Genomic DNA, 12,403 nt, shown 5'->3' with positions numbered 1-12,403 from the left:
CCAACCCGCATAACTTTGGGATGTGGGAGGAAATCGGAGCACCTGGAGGAAACACACACTGTCATAAGGTGAACACAAAAACTCCAAATCGACTGCACCCAAGGTTAGATTAAAATGGATCTTTGGCACTGTGTGGCCATGGTTCTACTACTTGTGTTAAAGAAATTGTTTTCTTTTAATAGCGCGGCTGCAAGCCATGAGAACCAAGGCCATGCTGTTCTCAAAAATTGTGCTGAAGCCTGCAAAGTACAAGTGATTACAGGTCATGTGAATAGCATGAATAGGCTGTAAAAATGGGAAGCTACACCATAAAAAAAAGGCTTGTGCCCATCTGCATATGGGCTTTCTTGAAGAAAGATCCTGTTTGGGAAACAAAGGGTCTTCTCGTGTAACAGAGCACCCACTTTGCAAAGCTAATAAAGCTGTGTTGTACTCACATTATCTCTCATTCACTGCTTTATATTTGATCAAAGTTTACACCTGCACCACTGGGTCTGAAGCCAGTGTGTGAATCTCTTAACCACGCGAGACACACAATCATCAAAAGCGAGTTTAACTTTCACGATCCATTTACTGTTCTTCGTACTTTGAAGATTAAACTGGCAACAAGTGACTGAAGCTTTAGAGATGAAAAAAGTAAGTTTCCTGGAAATTCTCACATTTTATTCACTCCAATTTTAGAATGTAATACATGTTCTATCAGTAAACTGGGCTTGAGCAGAGAAGTTCTGTATGTACTGAATATTATGCAGCCATTTGTACATTATTCATAACATTTGTGACCAAAATACATTTTGAAAAGAGTGAAATATTATTTTGTTCCCTTTCTATTTTTACAGTATACACTGACACACTGCATCAATACCATCAACTACATCAGTAAGGCATGCAAGCCACCTAAGTTATAGCAGGTAAATTAATCCAATATTCACCTACCAAGGATCTAAACAACCTTCCAGGTGCAGTAGAGATTCACAGGCACTTCCTTCAACCTGGACCATTGCATTCAGTGCTTGTGATGTTGCCTGCTCTACAATGGCAAGCCAAGCAGACTAGGAACACTTTTTGAAGAGCACTTGCACTCTGTCCACAATAATCAACTTAGCTTCCAGTTTCAGTCAACTCCACTTCCCATTTCCAATGCTCAATTTTCCATTATCAGGTATGCCACACCCAACTATGTTCCTTTCCCATACCTACCAGACCATACAGTTTGTATCTTCCTTTGTTCACCTTTTACCCCCTCCCCATCAATACCTGGAATCATTACATTTCCCACCTTATTTCTTCTGTTTATCACCTTCCAAGCTATTTCCCTGGGGTGGTTCTACTTTGGTTCACCTTTCCTATCTACTTCCCCACCTGGCTTCATCTGCTCATCATCCTCCTGGATTCACCTATCATTTACCAGCCTCTGTCTTACCTCTCCCTCTTCTAGATACTGGCCATCTCCCCTCTACACTCTCAGTCCTGATGCAAGGTCTCAACCCAGAACATTGACCTCTCCTCGCCTCCACAGATGCTGCTTGACTGCAGTTCTTCCAGCAGTTTCTTTTCAACAACATCAATTCAGTTTAAACCAGCAAACCCAAAAACAACACAACCAATGCTGCACAAAATAGAACAGAAAGTTCATCCATCATACACAATCAAATCCATACAAATTACCTAAGCCTCACCACACAATAGCCTTATTATTTAAAGCATTTACTTCACCTCCTCGAGGCGAAGCTTTTAAAAACTTCTTTCAGAATCCTTTATGCCCCTGCTTGAACCTCATCTTAGCGAAGGCAAACACGGGAGACAATAGCACTTAGACCTGCCAAACATTGCAAGTTAACTGTATAAAGTGCTGGCAAATCACAGAGCTCACTCCCTTTTGATGACTCTGACCCTCCGGAAAACAAGAGGAAGGGAGAGAATGAGAGACAAGATCCTCATAGCACAAGTAGAAACCACAATCTGATGTGTTCCATCTCAAAATGTTTTTTTTTAAACACTTCTCCCAAGATTTTACTCAGCTGCCAATTAGAGGAATTCAGATCCATAGTTGATTTTTGATTACACTTTGAAATGGCTTTGCAAGACATTCAATTCAGGGCCATAAACGCTGGCCTAATCAATAATATCCACAGCTGATTAACAAATGGAAAATATGATTTTGTTTTGCATTTCAGTATGATTGTTAACCTAGACACAATGTTCTCATTCTGCTGGCAGAGCTTTTTCTTAGAGTGAATAGTCAACTGAAGAGTGGTAACAACTACATCTGTGCCTGCAATACCCAAAATACAGGAGCCTGAGTCAGTGCAATGTGGAGAATCCTTCCACTTCCATCTGCACCGTTCTCTCAGCTACTCTGTACAGCAATATGAAGCATGTCTTTTCTCAAACTCAAAGAGCAATTAGCAGCTTGTAAACAGCGCACTTGGTGAAACACAATGAATAGAAAGCAAGGGAAGGTGGAAGGAGCGGCTCAGAGACCAGCTGGGGAGTAGGGGTGAGCTGTCGCCTGTGATGGAAGTGGCTGAGATGGCTTCCATCCAAAGCTGATGAGGACAGGATAGTGTTCTCTGGAGTCCAGCTTAAAAATATGATTATTTCTGAAAATGAAAGGTATATGGAGTCATTGGGGAATATATCAATCTGCTCTCTGGGTTTGTGTACATGCTTCCAAATTCAACTGTTTACCACATGGTAGCAGCATGTGGATGACCATTCACTGGACTATCAGATCTTCTGCTCTTTTGGTGGAAGGTAGAGGTGGGCCTGCCAAGAGACAAGTGCATAAAACAATGGCTAAAGGGCTAAATCAGCCTGCTTTTAAGGCATAAGAATGGGTATTGTGATCCAGGCACAATGTTCAAAGAGGGACTGTGTGCAATGCCAAGGAATACTTGTATGCATGTCCCTAGGAAGTCCTGGCAATGTGTGTTCTTCCAGGATTAAGGTCTTGTGCAGAGGTAATATTTTGCAGAGATGACAATGACAAATTCTGTATCCCCACCATCACTACCTTAACCTCACATGGCTCAGAACAAACCACCCAAGCAGAGTTATTGAAAATAATCATGGTCTATTTCATTGTACTGGTTTCAATTGGGCTTGTTTTAGTTAGAATTTCAACATCTGGAAGTGGAGAAATAGATTTTGGTTTATTTCAACACTTAGGCTGAGGGAGGTTGATCTGAGCGTTACGGACCCCACTCTTCTGGAAATTACAAGTATTAGCATAAGGCATGCAAATGTGAGAATGGTACTGGAAGGGACTGGAGAAGGGACAAAAAGAGCTTGCAGACACAATCCATAGAGATTCTGTTGCAGCCACTGTGCACCATTAATGGAAGGAATGCATATTTAGGGTGGTGAATGAGGTTCCAATCAAGCAGGCTACTTTATTCTATGCAGCATTGAGCCTCTTGAATATTTTTGAAATTGTACTCACATGTATGTGGTATGTACCAACAGAAAGTCAATGCACTTTCTAGGAACAGTCAATCTTGTTGTTCAATGTAAATTGAACTTCTGCTCTTTAAAAATTTATTCACTTTTTCCGATGTGGTCTAGCAGATTTGCTTTTCCTTCTTCAAAGAGGTAAGTTAAAAAAAAATCTGAGGAAAGCTACTAATCACAGGGTGTGCACTGAAATATCTTCAAAATGTTTCCCTTGAGGTGTCTGGAGCAATAGCAATTGTCGAATATGGCAGATCCACAAGCAGCCAGTCTGCAGGGAATTCAATCACTGAATTGTCAAATCAAAAGCAAGTGTAAGGCTCTAAAATAATTTACAAATTAAAATTCCAGGGAATTAAAATTATTCATCTATTAAGGACTGGTATATCTATGTCAATGTTTACCATTTTCATAAGCCCATAAGACTATAAGGTAGACTTTAACAACAGAAGTAGGCTGTGCAGTCCATCAAGTCCACTCCACCTTTCCATCATGACCTGATTGATTCTCCCATTCAGCACCACTCATCTGCCTTCTCCCCATAACATTTGATATCCTTACTATACAGATAGCTATCAATCTTTGCCTTAAATACACCCAATAGCCCAGCCCACAGCTGCCCATGGCAGCAAATTCCAAAATGTGATGAGGAGAACAAATTTGGAGGATCCAAGAAGTTGTGAATCTCAACACAGTTCAATTAGACACAAGGATCTTTATTCACATGCGGGGGAAAATCGCAACAGTCACACACAAAGACAAAGAAGCAGCGCTTACATCATGTGCATTGGACACAGCTAAACAACTAATACTCACTAATCCCTTCAGATCACCACTAATTTGAGTTCTCATAGCTAAACCAGAGAACAAAACAAACAATACCCTCCATCCCTCACTCAGAGCAGGCACGGCACCTTGATTAACTACAGAATGTAATTACATTGATAATAATGAGTAAGGCACAAAAGTCCTTCTTAGGATATGCCACAATAACCCCCCACCCTGTACCAGCACACTCCTGACAATTGACTCTCCAGTGTCACCCCCACAGCTCGCAACCTGGAGTGGAACTAGGGTTCATTCCCAGGGGAAAAAGATAAAGAGCTGCTCGCACATGGTAGACTTTATATTGCAGCCAGCTGGAGAAGTTGGTTCAGGTATGCCCACATGAGGTTATGTATTCTAGAGAGCCAATCATAAGGTAGCCTCACCTGTGGGTGGATCTAATCTTGATTGACATGAGGAAATGATTTTTGACTTGCCTGGTCTCATGACCATCCAGGAGCAAGCACATGAAAATTCCTTTGTTCGGAGCAGTTTCGTGTCCAATCTGTTGGATAATCCTCTGGATAACAGAGGTTCACCACTCTCTGGCTAAAGAAATTCCTCTGCATCTCTGTTTTAAATGAGCACCCTTCAATCCTGAAGTTGTGCCCTCTTGTCCTTGACTCCTCTACCATGGGAAATAACTTTGCCATATCTACTGGCTCCAGGACATCCAACGTTTGAAATACTTCTATGAGGTCCCCCTCATTCTTTTGAATTCCAAGGAGTATAGTCCAAGAGCCATCAAACATGCCCTCTTATGCTGATCCCTTTTTTCCAGGAATTATTTTTGTGAATCTTCTCTGAACCCTCTCCAATGCCAGCACACCATTCCTTAAATAGGAAGCCTGAAACAGTACCCCATACTGGAAGTGAGGTCTCACCAGTTCCTTATAAAGCTTCATCATCACATCCCTGCTCTTCTGCCCTAATTCTTTAGACATGAATACCAAATTGCATTTGCCTTATTCATCACTGAATCAACCTGGAGGTTAACCTTCAGGGTATCCTGCACAAGGACTCCCATATCACTTGGCACCTCTGTAATTTGAATTTTCTCCCCATCCAAATAATAGTCTGTCCTATTATTCCTTCTACCAAAGAGCATGACTGTACACTTTCCAACATGATATTACTTCTTTTCTCATTCTTCTAATCTATCTAAGTCAGTGGTTCTCAACCTTTGCGACTTTAAGTATTCCCTATGCCATAGGTGCTCTGTGATTAGTAAAGGATTGCTTAAGGTGGGATGTAGGTGGGAAGGGAAGGTTGAGAATCACTGCTCTAGACCCAATTGTTACTGAAATATTTTGCTTTAGAAAAATTGTCATTGGCCCATTTCCTTTGGAGTTATGAAACTGTACACATAATGAGTCAATTAGGTACGATTAAAACAGTGGTTTTCTAACTATTTCTTCCCACCCACATACCACTTTAAGCAATAACTTACTAATCACAGAGCACCTGTGGCATAGGGAATACTTAAAGTGGTATGTGAGTAGAAAGAAAAAGGTTGAGAACCACTGATCTAAGTCTCTCCATTTCCTCTTCATTATCTCCCCTTTCACCTACCATTGTATCATCTTCGAACTTAGCCACAAAATCATTAATTCCCCAATCCAAATCATTAACATACAACGTAAAAAGAAATGGGCCCAACACTGAACCCTGCAATACACCACTGGCAACCGGTAGCCTACCAGAATAGGATCCCTTTTTCTTCTACTCTTTATCTCCTTTTCCATTGGCACCCTGTCCCAGGAATTAACTTGGACAGGGTCCAGTGGAAAAGGAACATTGTCCAAACGCCAGCATCAAATGATGTAATTTCATGCCCGGGAGTAACCACCTCTACCCCTATTCATATCAATTTGCTGATGCCGGCGTGCTGATAAAACCAGTGGAAAAAGGACAGCAGAAAGTTAACCGTTCCCAGTTGAAGGTAGAACACTCCGATCCCCAGGGATGAGTATGTTCAGTGGAAAAGCAATTAGAGTCCCATTTAAGGGTGATCCAGTGGAAACGGCACAAAGGACTTTCTATCCTGGGGCATTGCACAGCCAATTAACTGGGATGCCAGTGGAAAAGAGGCCTCTGTTTACTGCTGATCAGCCAATGCTTTAACCATGCTGGTATCTTTTCTGCAATTCTATGGGCTCTCATTTTGTGAAGCAGGCCTTTTGCCAAAGGCCTTTTGCAAGTCCAATTATACAACATCCATTGCATGTCATTTGCCGAGCCTGCTTGTGCTTTCCTCAAAAAATTGCAGTAGGTAAGTCAGGCAAGTTTCTCTCTTAAGGAAACCATGCTGACTTAGGCCTATCTTGTTATGCACCTCCAGGTACTCCATAACCTCGTTCTTATCTATCAACTCTAACAACTTCCCAACCACTGATGTCAGGTGAAGAGGTCCATAATTTCCTTTCCACTGCCTCCCTCCATTTTTAAACGGCAGTGTGACCTTTACAATTTTCCAGTGCTCTGGAACCATTCCAGAATCTATTGATTCTTAGACGATCATTACTAATCAGTGGCGGATTAACCATTAGGCTGAGTTGGCTTAAGCCTAGATACCAGGAAGGGAGAGGGGCCCAAGATAACAAAAATGGTTTCCTTGAATGTACACATGAGCATTTTGGATGATATTTCAGTACTTTTACATATATTTATTTTATATCTGGAATATTACAAATATTACAAAAACACACAATGCTGGAGAAACTCAACAGGTCAAACAGTGTCCTTCAGGTAAAGGTAAAGATATATCACCAACGTTTTGGGCTTGAGCCCTTCATCAATGCGTGAGAAAATGCCAATGCTTTAACCATGCTGGTATCTTTTCTGCAATTCCATGGGCTCTCATTTTGTGAAGCAGGCCTTTTGTCAAAGGCCTTTTGCAAGTCCAAGTCCGAACAAAAGAGTAGGTGTGGGGGTGAGGGGGTAGGAAGTGTTATTGGCAAAGGCATGATATGATAGGTGGAGAAAGGAGGGAGGGGACAGCAGCAATGAGGGGAGGAGGGATGACTGGAGGAATTGAAAAATGAGAAAAGGGAGAGGGGAAGGAAAAGGTGAACAGGTTTAATGGAAAACAGTGAAGTCAATGTTCACGACATCTGGCTGGAGGGTGCCCAGATGGAAAATAAGGTGTTGTTCCTCCAATCTGCAGGTGGTCAGGATGTGACAGTACACAAGGCCATGGACAGACATGTGAGCGTGGGGGTGTGACCCAGAATTGAAATGGTTGGCCACTGGGAGGTCACTGTGGTTGTGAACGAAGCAAAGGTGCTGAGCAAAGCGATCTCCCAGACTCTGACCGGTCTCTCCAATGTAGAAAATGCCATAAAGGGTGCACCGGATGCAGTAAATCAGCCCTCTAGATGAACAAGTGAAGTGTTGCTTCATATGAAAGGCCTGTTTGAAGCCATGGACCATGGTGAGGGAGAAGATATGAGTGCAAGTGTGGTACATACTGAGGGCACAGAGGAAGTTTCAGGGGGTACTATGGGTAGGGAGGGATGAGTGCACAAGTGAATTGCAGAGGGAGTGGAAGGCCAAAGGATGGTGGAGATGATAATGGTGGAGAGGAAAACACCTCAAATCTTCCTGCAATATATCGAAGACTACATTGGGGCTGCCTCATGCATCCATGATGAGCTTGTCAACTTCATCCACTTCATGGAGAACTTCTACCTTGATCTCGAACTCACCTGATCAATCTCTGACAACACTCTCCCCTTCCTGGATCTCTGTGTCTCCATCTCGGGAGACAAGCTGGCCACTGACATATACTACAAAATCCTCCAACTCCCACAACTACCTGGACTACACTTCCTCACACCCTGCCCCCTACAAGGATTCTATCCTCTTCTCTCAATTTCTCTATCTCCACCGCATCTGTTCCCAAGATGAGATCTAGTCCAGATCTTCTGAAATGTCTGTCTTCTTCCACAAATCTGCCTCTCCTCCATCTCCCACTCATCTGCCCTGATCCCCTCTTCCCACAGATGCAACAAACATAAAATCCCCCTCATCCTCACCTACCACCCCACCAACCTCCATATTCAATACATTATCTACAGGAATTTCTGGCATTTACTACAATGTCCCTCCTCCAGACACATTTTTCCTTCTCCACCCCTTTCAGTCTTCTGCAGGGACTACTTCCTCTGCAATTACTGTGTGCACTCATCCCTCCCTACCCATCACCCCCCCTGCCACCACCCTTTCTCCTGTGCCTGCTGGAGATGCAACACTTGTGCCCACACCTCCTCCACCCCTCAGTCCAGGGCCCCAATTTAGGCCTTTCATGTGAAGCAACATTTCACTTGTACATCCAGAGGACTTATTTACCCCATCCAGTTCTCCCTTTGTGGCACCCTTTGTTTGCTCAGCACCTCCGCTCCATTCGGAACCACAGCGACCTCACAGTGGCCAACCACCTCAATTCCGAGTCACACTCTCTCACTCACATGTCTGTCCTTGTGGACTATCCCACCCTGACCACCCACAGATTAGAGGAACAAAACCTTATTTTCCATCTGAGCACCCTCCAGCCAGATGGCATTAACATCAACTTCACTGCTTTCCGCTAAACCTGCTCACCTTTTCTTTCCCCTCCCTCTTTCCTGTTTTTCCAGTTCTTCCACCCACCCAGCCATCCCTCCTCCCCTCATTGCTGCTGTCCCCTCTCTCCTTTCTCCACCTATCATCTCCTGCCATTCCCAATACCCCCCTCCCCTACTCTTTTGTTTGGACACTTGCTGGCATTTTCTCATACTTTGATGAAAATTAGGAGAAGTTGGCTGTGTTGTTCTCCAAGCACAGAGAAGGTATTCTGTTTTAATGGCAAACTGTTTTCAAGTGAAGACTATGCTTGATTACTCGACAATACCAGTCAAAGCGTGATTACATGAAAGCATTTCTGGAAAGGGTTGTTTCTACAACTAAATTTCTTGTTTATCCATGTAGTATGTTATACTTAGTACACTGATATAAGTGATTTAATCTAATTTAACATCACTTTGTTCTATTCAATGAAGGGTGGGGCGGGTTGCTAGGTCAGGGGAGCCTTATTAAAGCTCAGCATAGAGGGGCCCGGGTGGTAGTTAATCCGCCACTTTTACTAATGCTTACACACTAGGTGCTTTTCAATTTCCGCACCTGGGTAGCCCTCCTGGGACCCAGGTGCATTAAATGGGTGAAAGGTTTTCCCAGCCCCTTTCAAGCTGGGGCCGGATTGCCCCAGTAAATTGCCAACACAGTGATTTAAGGGCGATCCTGCCCCCGTGAAGATGTGTTCAATGAAGTGATAATTCCAGGTTGAAATGGTAACTGGGAATGGGAGCAATCCCCAGATGCTGGATGACCAAGCTATTCTGTGCTGCATTACAGCATGCAACAGGGTCATTGCATCAGTGGCTGGAGATAAGCAAAGCACATTGCTTTAGTATAGTAGTACAGCAGGGGATCCTTGAGTCAAAATTTGATGATGTGGAGTGGCAAGCTCATTTCTGAATGTCAAAGTACACCTTCAACACTCTATGTGACCTCCTTGAGTCAGATTTGAGGCGTCAGGTTACGAACTTTCAAAGACCTCTGAAACATTGTGCTCAACTTGTCATTGGCCTGTGGTGATATGGTACCCCATATGAATATCGCACCATCAGTGGGTTTTTTTTGGTGTAGGTTTAACCACTGCGTGGATGGTTGTGGCAGAGCTGACACGTGCCCTGCGATGGACTCTCATGAAACATTATATTTAGCTACTGAATGGGACTTGCCTGCAGGAGACTATTAATGGGTTTGCCAAGAAAGGATACCCAATGTGTGCTGGGGCTATCGACGGCACATATATTCCCATCATGGCTCCAAAAGTGCACAAGTCTTTGTACTACAACCATAAGGGGTGGCACTCGATAATTCTGCAAGTTGTTGTGGACCACAAAGGGATGGTAAGGGAGTTTTGCACTCTCCATTGTCCACCTGCACAGATAGGAGCCAATGGATTGTCACTCATTGCATTGCGCTGTTTCCTTTTAGGATCACAGACCTATTTGTGGGATGGCCTGGGCGCACACATGATGTTTGGGTGTTAATCAATTCACCTCTTTACAGAAAAGCAGAGGATGTGGGTGGATATCTGTTCCCACGGCGGGTACGTATTTTTACCACAAAGGGCAGATTGTGTGCAGGGCTGAGGGACATAGTTTGTTGCACCAATACACACATGCACAGGCCGCAGCATGGATGTTAAATGTGTGCATTTATTGAACAGTAATGATCTAGATGCTATACTTATATATCTGTATTGAACTGCTTACAGATTTGACAACATGGAGATTCCAGCACAACTGGTTGGGGATCCTGCCTACCCCCTCAGGAATTGGCTTGTGAAGGGGTTCGTGCAGCACCATGCTCTCAACCCCCAGAGACAGGCCTACAACCTTCGTCTGAGTTCTGCATGGATAGTGGTGGAGAATGCCTTTGGTTGGCTCAAGGGACAATGGAGACGTTCGAGCAAGCAGTTGGACATCAGTATACCATTTGTGTCCGACGCTGTCATTGCCTGCTGTGTCCTCCATAATTTCTGTGAGATGAACAAGAATAAATACCTGCCACTCAGGAGCTCCCTCAGCTAGAAAAAATTCCATTGCGTGGCTCGACAGCACAACTTGTCTATCCCATCCGTGATGTCATTGTGTCAACTATGTAAACATTGGTCAGTGAAGTCTGTGGGATGATGTCAAAGTTATGCTTTATTTGATTACATAGGAAGGCTTGTAGGGCAGTTATCATGCATTACATTTCTACATAGCTCAATAAAAAGTTGTGCAGCTAAGTAGTGCAAAGGCTTATAAGGTACAGTGCAAATCTACAATCGTAAAGTGGTCTGGCTGTGGCCATTATCTGTGCATTATGGCCACATGCACAGAACACGTGATGTAAACATATTTGGACTTAATGCCTTAAAATCTGTATGTACTCCTCTATAAAGTTACAAATCTATTTGCAGCTGAGACTGAATCGGCACAAGAGGGGAGGTGTTGGGGGTTGGTGGGGGAAGGGAATGTGAAGGGGTCCCTGCAGTGATCTGGACATACATGCCCCTGAAGAATTCATTTGGCACAGCATTTCGCATGTCTGCTCCAAGAGGATGGCCTGGAGGCAGTCCAGGCTGTGCTTCATCAGTTCCTGTTGTTCAGCATGCATACACCTCCAGTCTCCTCTCCTGCCTCTCACGGTCACGCTCCTTGTTCTCCTCTGCCAGCACCCTCACGAAGCCCTGGATTGCCTTGACGGTGCCCTGGTCCCCGGTTGCTATCATCCTCTTCCCCCTCCTGAGGAATCCTGCAATGAAAGGGAGAAGATTTTATACAGCATACGGGCCAAGCGCAGTTACCATCCTGACATGCAGAGCCAAATGAAACACTTGAAGCTCACCAGCATGGAATGCTGCATGCTCTGTGAGGCTTACCATTCACATGTCCCTCCTCCATAGTTGGCATGCTTGGACAGCATGGGGTGTCCATGGGCATTCATCCCAGCGACTGTTGCAGCTCCTGGCTCATCATGCTTTTGTGTACCTGGCCACTGGAGTCCTCCACTGCGGTGACCTCCAACTCACCCCATCTGACTGAGGACTTGGCTCAGAGGGGGCCTGGGTCGTGGATGCCTCATTGGGACCTTCCAACTGGGAGTGGATGCTTCCTGGCATGGGGGATTTGAGCAGTCGATGGGGTATCCATGTTAACAATGAGCAGGGTTGCAGACAGGCTGACGCCCCAGATATTAAAAGCCTGCTGACTATAGGGCCACTCCAAGCGCCCTTTCCCACTTCAGCTGTTGTGGTCGTTGACCTGCATAAATCTCTTGCATAGGTTTTCAGTTTGTTTACAACCTGAGTTTTTGTCTTTTCATACCCTACCTCACTCCGCCTCAGCACAATGAGGTCGTACATACGACCGTTTTTCACCATATGCGATAAAAGTTTGCTAACATCTGGATCTCCCCTTATGCAGAGCAGCTCCCTAACCCCTGCCTCCAACCATACACCAGCCATTGCTCTAATTAGCAGAAATCCTGATTAAGATGCTAAGATTGAATATCTGCAAGGACACTGTTGAAA

General features: G+C 44.2%; 1 protein-coding gene and 1 long non-coding RNA gene across 5 annotated transcripts in view; one reads left to right on the top strand and one right to left on the bottom strand.

Annotated features, from left to right (window-relative positions):
• The first annotated feature begins 8,722 nt into the window (after window positions 1-8,722).
• LOC138761165 (uncharacterized) lies at window positions 8,723-10,902 on the top strand. The gene is made up of 2 exons (XR_011356158.1): window positions 8,723-9,107; window positions 10,601-10,902. It is a non-coding gene; the product is annotated as an uncharacterized lncRNA (long non-coding RNA).
• A 66-nt stretch (window positions 10,903-10,968) lies between these two features.
• The window catches only part of ttc28 (tetratricopeptide repeat domain 28), a 1,007,267-nt gene continuing 1,005,832 nt past the window's right edge, over window positions 10,969-12,403 (bottom strand). For all 4 annotated transcript variants that reach the window (XR_011356152.1, XR_011356153.1, XR_011356154.1 and 1 more), the window contains one exon: window positions 10,969-11,625. The gene's annotated coding sequence lies outside the window, so the exon portion shown is untranslated. The remainder of the gene's footprint in view (window positions 11,626-12,403) is intronic.

This window comes from Narcine bancroftii, chromosome 4, assembly GCF_036971445.1.
Source record: "Narcine bancroftii isolate sNarBan1 chromosome 4, sNarBan1.hap1, whole genome shotgun sequence".
Taxonomy (NCBI): domain Eukaryota; kingdom Metazoa; phylum Chordata; class Chondrichthyes; order Torpediniformes; family Narcinidae; genus Narcine; species Narcine bancroftii.
The sequence above is the reverse complement of the archived record's forward strand: the minus strand, read 5'-3'. Positions and strand labels throughout refer to the sequence as shown.